The sequence below is a fragment of the Primulina huaijiensis genome, chromosome 6 (assembly GCF_012295235.1).
Source record: "Primulina huaijiensis isolate GDHJ02 chromosome 6, ASM1229523v2, whole genome shotgun sequence".
NCBI lineage: Eukaryota > Viridiplantae > Streptophyta > Magnoliopsida > Lamiales > Gesneriaceae > Primulina > Primulina huaijiensis.
Genome location: NC_133311.1, coordinates 3,159,037 through 3,164,927, shown reverse-complemented (window position 1 = coordinate 3,164,927; position 5,891 = coordinate 3,159,037).

The following is a 5,891-nucleotide window of genomic DNA, read 5'->3' as shown; positions in this document are numbered from 1 at the left end:
TGAGAACCTTTTACCCAAAGACATGAGATCCTTCGAACCAATACCGAAAAACACGAGTGAAAAAATCTTATAGGACGCTAACTGTAATTGAAGATTTGGGTCGCTTTCTAAATATCATAATAGATTTTAAAAAATTTGCTCGAAACATGATTTTGACTTTGTGTAAAACGAGGTAGTGAGTAGAAATAAGCAAAAAAAAAAAACTCAAAAACGATAAGATAAATGTCAAAATAATAGAAACGTTAATTTTGAATAAACAAAAGTATACGCAAATGCATTTAAGTAATTTTAAATTATGACAATATTGATGATGAATCGGTTGGTGGGCCTAATGCGTTCTCTATACTAGACTAGGGAGGGTGGGTATTTATGTTAGTATACCGTTTTCTCATACTCAAAATGTAACAGATGTTTAACAATTTTAATTTTGACATAATTTGACATTAAAAACATTTCTTAGATGTCTATGAATTAAAATATTCATAGATTGTTTAGAAATGTTTACTTTTACATATTTGAATCAATTAGAAGAAAGGGAAAGATCATACAACAAAGGCTTTAGGTCATCTCCAATCCATTACACCACTTTCTGCACAACATTTTGTACTATATTAGTGCTACACCAAAATCATATCCAACCTACTGCACTATATTTCGCACTACAATAGAATATTCTCATATTTTTTTTATTTCAATATTAATATTTCTATTTTCTAATAACTATTTATTAATAACGGTTTATAATTTGATAATAAAATCTTTATATTTATATATTAACATTTTTAATTAATTATTTTGTACAAAAAATTAGTTAAATTAATTATTTCATATAAAAATTTTAATAAAAAATAATCTTTGAATAAAATATATAAATCATTGTAAGTAAAAAAAACACGAGCATTTAATATTAAATGAATAATATCACACAAACATAACATTAAATATTTGAACTGCTATATTGTTCCTACAAATGTTCAATTAATGAATTTTGTAGTTCATTGTGAGCATCTTTATTTTTTATTTTTTATAACGAATGAGAAATTCTTGAAATCTTGTGAAACGACCTCGATTTTTTATACTAATCATAAATCATTAACTCGAAACTACTATATATATAAAATAACTTAACATAATCAACACTTGTAAAAATTTAACAATTTAAATCTCAAGTGCATAAAATAAAATCCTAAATCATCGACTAACCAAAATTCCTAAATCGACCTTTAAAAAGATCGGCTAACAATAAAATTAATCATAAAAATATCTCTAATAAAAATCCTTAATATAATCTTTAAATCATTTATCTATCTAGCTAGTGCGGAAACATAAAAGCCATCGGGTGTGTACTGCTGCACTCGATCCATTCAAGCATCAGCGTCTCCCCTCAAACATTAGATCCTGCATCATACAAACCTAGTGACTCTAAAGACTCAGCACGTTCTAAACATAGATAGCAAATAATACATATACATTCACATGCATTAAAATCATATTTTTATTTAAAATAGTTTTTCAAAATAAATATATCATTTAAAATCATTTTAGCATAATTAAATCATAAATCGTAAAATCATTTTAAAATAACTTTAAGCATAAATAAATCCTTTAAAAATCATTTTAAATTACCTTTGGGCATAAATAAATCATTTTAAAAATAGCTTTAATCCTCATCATAAATCATATATCATAAAATCATTTTGATCATAAGCTTTCAATCATATATCATTTTGGGTGAAGTTAATTTGATCCTTGAAAGTGACTAGCTTTTATCCTTTGGTCGACTGCAGTCTTAGCTCCACATGATCCACGGGGGTGTGCACTAGGCTCCACCGTGGAAATACGATCATCGTGGTCTCTCTGGAGCCTTTTCTCATTGACGGGGTCCCTCTAGGGCCTTGGCCCGAATATGAGCTCCTTTTGGGGCCTTGGCCCTCACGTCATCCCCACAAAATCATATATCATAAATCATATCTTTTGTCACAGTCAAATCACATCCCTCAAAATATTTTCCTTTCTTTAAAAATCATAAAATAACACAGCTTTCCAAAAATAACATTTTAAACAGTATAAATTGCACAGCTTTACCATAAATCGTAAAAATACATATTATCATCATTTTAAATCATATACTATCATTTAACATGTGTTATGATCCTTCAGAACGCTGCCAAGCGTTTTCGTATTTTTCTAAGTGTAAAATTATCATTTTGCCCCTGGACGTAAAAATTCTCAATATTATCTTTTTCTCACTTTTAATGACATGGGATTATTCTAAATAATTACTTAAGCTTAAATATAATTTTCCATAATTTTATGAGGCTTAAAAATAGACTTTTCTACAAATTATTTAATTAGCGTTTTGCGCGGTGATTAAATCCCGGATAAATCCAAAACTCATTATTTTGATCCCAAATTGTAAACATAACATTTTTATTATTTATTCTACCATTGTGAGCCATTGACCCGCACCAGTGGACCCATTGTGCTAATTTTTTCTTATTAAATTCGAAATATGACCTATTATCGAACCAACTGAGCCATCTCCTAATTTACTCAAGCCACGCCCGAGCCACCTCGAGCCTAACCCAATTCAACCCACCTAGGCACCCTCCTGAATAAGCACAGCCCATAGAACCAGCCCCTAGCTCGCTCAAACCCTGCTGGACCGACCCACAAACCTGCACATGGAAGGAAACTCAAGCCTATGGACTCCTAGCCCACTAGGACTCTTCCAGCCGAGCCACCACCGAACCCACTTGACCCAAACCAACCATGGACCATGCCCAGACCCTACCCAGACCAGCCCAAGCCCTGGACCCAAGCAGCGAGCCACCTGAATTCAGAATCACAAGTTGCGCGTCCAAGCTTCCTCAGGGTTCCATCGTTTTCCTCGAGCCAGCAGCAACCCAGCCGCACCAGCCCCTAGCCTGACCCCTGCCAATGACCCTAGGACCCTGATGAACCTACCCTGAGCCACCCAGCCCCAGCAGCAAGCCTCCTTGGCTGCTGTCACTTCCACCAGCCCGCGCGAGGAGTCCCTGGTCGAACCCTTAAGTCCCATGCATAGTAATTGAGTCACTTGAAGAGCACCAAACCACACAAACTCACGCCCCTTTTGGTGATTCTTAGCCCACGGTTCCAGCTTGTTTCCCCTTTTCNTATCGGGAAGAGTGTGTCCCGCCCATGCCAGCTGGTTTCAATTACTATCATCGGCTAGAGTACAAAAATTCGGTCGATGAGATCCTACTTATGTGGGCACTACTCTCACTTCATTCAACGGATAAGATCTTGTCACACATACAATTTTNATTTTATCATGTATTGGCAGCGTACTCGTTGGATTCAAAACGTTTTTAATAAAGCGTAAAATCGTCGCGTTTTTGATAGTATACGATCTACCGTAAAATTAATCCAACAATTGTATTTTTCATGCATAAACAATTAAATCATGCATAATATGATTTGTATGATGTTAAAAGAGTTTAGGAAACGTGCATTTGCATTTAGAACGCTCGATTATTCGATCTTTGGCGAGGGTGCGACGTTGGATGACCGGACGACGAAGAACACAAGCTTTCTTCTCCCTTTTTTTTCCGAAAATTATTGTGTGTGCAAGGGTGATTCACGGCTGAATGGAGGCTGAATTATGAGGTTTTGAAGACCTAATACACTTATTTATAATTTAATTAACAAGTTAAATGAGCTCTGGTTTTGGGCTTACATGCTTAAGGGTAATTGGGCATGCTCAAACTTAACCTCTAACTTAAATCTTACTCTTCAATTCGGTCCTCAAAATCTTGAAAATTGTAATTCTAAACCAAAATTTCCCAAAATCGACTCCAAAATCCAGCTCATGTAGTGCATGCACCCAATTTTTCTCTAAGTTCTTCATTTCCAATCAATTCCACTACCCAACATGCAATTAAAATTTTTAATGCAATATGCAACTAACATTTATATCATGTATCATATAAGCATTTAAAAGAATTTTAGCATATAAAATATAAAGTAATAAAAACTCACATACCTGAGGCGTGACTTCTTGAGCTTCTCGAAGTGACAGTACACAACCCTTTGGGAAAAACCTTGGCTCTGATATCAACAGAAACGACCTCGATTTTTTTTATACTAATCATAAATTATAAACTCGAAACTACTACATAAATAAAATAACTTAACATAATCAACAATCGTAACAATTTAACAATTTAAATCTCAAGTGAATAAAATAAAATCCTAAATCATCGACTAACCAAAATTCCTAAATTGGCCTTTAAAAAGATCGGTTAATAACAAAATTAAGTATAAAAATATCTCTAATAAAAATCTTTAACATAATCTTTAAATCATTTATCTATCTAGCTAGTGCGGAAACATAAAGGCCCTTGGGTGTGTACTGATGTACTCGATCCACTCAAGCGTCAGCCCCTCCCCTCAAACATTAGATCCTGAATCATACAAACCTAGTGAGTCTAAAGACTCAGCACGTTCTAAACATATATAGCAAATAATACATATACATTCACATGTATTAAAATCATATTTTTATTTAAAATAGCTTTTCAAAATAAATAAATCATTTAAAATCATTTTAGCATAATTAAATCATAAATCGTAAAATCAATTTAAAATAACTTTAAGTATAAATAAATCTTTTAAAAATCATTTAAAATAAGCTTTAAGCATAAATAAATATTTTAAAAATCATTTTAAAATACCTTTGGGCATAAATAAATTATTTTAAAAATAGCTTTAATCCTCATCATAAACCATATATCTTAAAATCATTTTTAACATAAGCCTTCAATCATATATCATTTTGAGTGAAGTTTGATCCTTGAAAGTGACTAGCTTTTATCATTTGGTCGACTGCAGTTTTAGATCAACATGGTCCATGGGGGTGTGCCCTAGGCTCCACCGTGGAAATACGATCGTCGGGGTCCTCTGGGACTTTTTCCTATAGACGGGATCCCTCTGTGGCCTTGGCCCGTAAACGGGGTCTCTCTGGGGCCTTGGCCCGAATATGGGCTCCCTTTGGGGCCTTGGCCCTCACGTTATCCCCACAAAATCATATATCATATATCATATCTTTTGTCAGAGTCAATTCACATCCCTCAAAATATTTTCTTTTCTTTTAAAATCATAAAATAACACAGCTTTCCAAAAATAGCATTTTAAACAGTATAAATTGCACAAATTTACCATAAATCGTAAAAATACATATTATCATCAAAATCATCATTTTAAATAATATAATATTATTAACATGTTTTATGATCCTTCGGGATGCTGCCAAACGTTTTCGTATTTTTTTAAGTGTAAAATTATCGTTTTACCCCTGCACGTAAAAATTCTCAAATTTATCTTTTTCTCATTTTGAATGACATGAGATTATTCTGAATAATTATTTAAGCTTAAATATAATTTTCCATAATTTTATGAGGCTTAAAACTAGACTTTTCTATTAATTCTTTAATTAGCGTTTTGCGCGGCGATTAAAACCCGGATAAATCCAAAACTCATTATTTTGAGCCCAAAATTTAAACATAACATTTTTATTATTTATTCTACCATTGTGAGCCATTGACCCGCACCAGTGGACCCATTGTGCTAATTTTTTCTTATTAAATTCGAAATATGACCCATTATCGAACCAACCGAGCCATCTCCTAATTTACTCGAGCCACCTCGAGCCTAACCCAATTCAACCCACCTAGGCACCCTTCTGACTAAGCACAGCCCATAGAACCAGCACCTAGCTCGCTCAAACCCTGCTGGACCGACCCACAAACCTGCACATGGAAGGAAACTCATGCCTATGGACTCCTAGCCCACTAGGACTCTTCCAGCCGAGCCACAACCGAGCCCACTTGACCCTGACCAACCATGGA